Source organism: Cyanistes caeruleus, chromosome 6, assembly GCF_971803275.1.
Source record: "Cyanistes caeruleus chromosome 6, bCyaCae1.hap1.1, whole genome shotgun sequence".
Classification (NCBI taxonomy): domain Eukaryota; kingdom Metazoa; phylum Chordata; class Aves; order Passeriformes; family Paridae; genus Cyanistes; species Cyanistes caeruleus.
In genome coordinates, this window is record NC_141706.1 from 18524726 (window position 1) to 18528015 (window position 3290).

The 3290-nt window shown below is 44.8% G+C and overlaps 1 non-coding gene across 1 annotated transcript; it reads right to left on the reverse strand.

The window, feature by feature from the left end:
• Window positions 1-1989: 1989 nt before the first annotated feature.
• Window positions 1990-2062, reverse strand: TRNAK-CUU (transfer RNA lysine (anticodon CUU)). The gene has a single exon. It is a non-coding gene; the product is annotated as a tRNA-Lys (tRNA).
• Between the last annotated feature and the right edge of the window lie 1228 nt (window positions 2063-3290).

Genomic DNA, 3290 nt, shown 5'->3' on the forward strand with positions numbered 1-3290 from the left:
ATCAAGCCAACTTGCTGAACGCAAAGCTGTTCAACTGGCCCTGGACATTGCTGAAGGAGAGAAAGTGGCTGTAGCTCTACTTCTGAGATTCATAGATGGTAGCCAGTGCTCTGTGGGGATAGCAGGAGAAGTGGAAAAAGGCTAATTGGCAGTGCAGAATAAAACCAATCTGGGCTACTGATGAGTGGAAAGATGTCGGTAACAGAGTAGAGAAACTTTCTGTGAAAGTCCGTAATGTGGATGCCCAGGAGTTCCCAGGAGTTGGGCTAATGAAGAGCACCGAAACAATGAGCAGGTGGATCAGACTGCAAAGATAGAGGTGTCAAAGATAGATTGGCAACACAAAGAATAGTTGTTCCTAGATTGATAGGCTCATGATGCCTCAGGTCATCAGGGTAGAGATGCCACCTATAAGTGGGCATGAGACCAAGGGGTGGATCTATCCATGGACAGTATTTCTCAGGTTATTCATGACTGTGAGACATGTGCCACGATCAAGCAAGCCAAGCGGTTGAAGCCACTATGGTACGGTGGGCATTGGTCCAAATATAGGTATGGGGAAGCCTGGCAGATTGACTACATCACACTGCCCCAAACCCACCAAGGCAAGTGCCACGTGCTCACAATGGTAGAAGCCACCACTGAATGGTTGGAAACCTACCCTGCGACTCACACCACTGCCTGAAACACCATCCTGGGCCTTGAAAAGCAGGTCCTTTGGAGGCATGGCACCCCTGAGAGGATTGAATCAGACAATGGGACTCATTTCAAGAATAGCCTTATAAACACCTGGGCTAGGGAACATTGTGTTGAGTGGGTGTACCATATCCCTTATCATGTACCAGCAGGTGGGAAAGTGGAGAGGTACAATGGGCTGTTAAAAACCACCTTGAAAGCATTGGGTGGGCAATCTTTCAAAATTTGGAGCAGCATCTAGCAAAGGCTACCTGGTCAGTTAATACCCGAGGTTCAACCAACCAAGCAGGCCCTGCCCAAACTGAGCCCCTCCATACAGTAGATGGAGTCAAAGTCCCAGTGGTACATGTCAGGGGTTTGCTAGGGAAGACAGTTTGGATCAATTGTGCTTTGAGTACAGACAAACCCATTTGTGGGTTGCACATCACGTTGCACATGATGGATAATGCAGAAAGTAGGAACAATATGATGTGTACCTCAGAGAGGTCTGATTGTTGGGTGAGAACTATGAGTAAATATCACTGCTTAATATCACTGCCCTTGCCTGTATATACATATATATATGTATATAACATATGTGTTTGTAGAGTTAGAATATATATTAGTTTTGGTAATAAGTTGATGATATGGGGATAAGGGGTGGAATGGCCTGGGGTGACTTTATGATGCTTGAATCCCTAGTCGCCTTGTTTATGTTACATATTAAGTTCTGCACCTTTAGGACTATGCAACTTTAGGGTATGAAGGGGGGGAAGAAGAAACAGACAGTTTCTGTTCGGAAAGAGCCCTCACTCCCCCACATCCTTCTCCTGGACTGCTGTGCTGTCTGCAGCACACACAGACAGCAGGGCAGAGCATTCCTTTGCTTTTAGTAAGTTTTTAGCTAGCAGAGACAGAGAAGTTCCCCAGACTTCTTTACTTTTTTCTTGCATCTGTTCAAACCTGCTCTGGACTGAAAACCCAGACAAATTCCGGGAGCTCATGCCTGTCACCCACTGGGGCCTGGGCCTTGTCATTTTCCAGCGCCAGAGGGGCTGATAAGAACCTGAGCTAGCTGAGCAACACCACATTAAAAAGACTTTTTTCTGGATTTGCCATCTTATTGAACAGCGAGAAGTTTTATTGTTCTATATTATTCGATTTCTGTTAAACAGTTTTTTCCACTTTTCTCCAAAGAAATCTTTTTCCCTGAAGCAGCTGGGGAAGGGATCACTTGAATTTGCTTTCTGGATGGACCCCATTTGGAAGCTCTCGCTCAAATTTGCCCTATACCAAGACAAATACAATTATTGGCGCCCAATGTGGGGCTCGAACCCACAACTCTGAGATTAAGAATCTCATGCTCTACCGACTGAGCTAGCCAGGCTGGCTGAGGTGGGGAAATACCTGAAAGAGAAGTGCCATGATTAGCACATTTTTCTCCATAAGGTGAAAAAGATCATTGCAATAAGCTGAGCCCTGGTGTATGCTTACTGCTTGCTGCTAGATACTGTAGGGCAGCGAGATAAATCAGCAGCTACCCCAGTCACTCAGGCTGCAGCTCAGCCAGCAGCTAAACCAGACAGTGAACCTAAACCAATGGTTGTTGCTCCTAGCATGAGAGGTATGAAACACAAAACCAAAACTGATCAGCCAGTGAATGATGATAATGATGCGGGGGAAGGACCCTCGTCCTGTGTAGTGGTTTAGATTCACCAATTTGAGTTTCCCGGCCAATGCACCAAATAATGTGGTGGGTTTAGAGCTGGCTAAAATCACCAGGGTACTTACTAATTTCTTGCTGTGAGATATCCATTAGGAGAAGGGCAAAACAGGCTTAAAACTTAAAAGGAATAAAGAAACTTTATTAACAGGACCACAAGAATAAAAAAACCTGAATAAAACCTCCAGAACACCTTTCCTCCCTGTGCCCAGCTTTTTCCTTTCCCAACTGACAATGTAGAGATAAAACCTGGGATGTTAAAACAGTAACAGCTATACAATAGTCTTTTCATCAGTCTTAGTAGGGAGAGGAGTTTTCTGTTGTCATGCCATGGAGACTTCTCCACAAGAAACAGTTCTCTTCTGGCTTTTCATTTCTACTTATAGCAGCCACCTGGGCAAAAATTCTGCCATTGTGAAATTTCCTCCCATTTTCACAGCCCTCCTAGAGGTGTGTTCATGGGCCATGAACTCATGGGGTATTATTTTAAGGATGAGTTTTTCAAAGGCAAATGTTCTCTCCATCTGTCTCTGTGATCATCTCTGGGAACAGAGGTTTTCTTCTCTCCCTAGGGGAAAGGGTCTTCATCACTCTCATCTCTCACTCTTCAAGCGTGTCATAGGATCACAGCTACTCCAACATCTGCTTGGCTTCATCAATGGATTCCTCTGCTCAGATCTACAGCTTGTATACTTCATTCCCACAGTACTCTTTCATGAATTAAAGGAGACTCATTATCCATCTCCGTGGCCCTATCAAAAGAATAATTCTTCCCCATTCAGCATCTCCTCATCCCTCTTTCATCTCAGGCTTGACTCTTTCTTTTACTGACCTTGATGTTTTCATGTTGTCTCTCTACGTGTCACTTTGTTCTCTTCTTTCCATGGAGAGA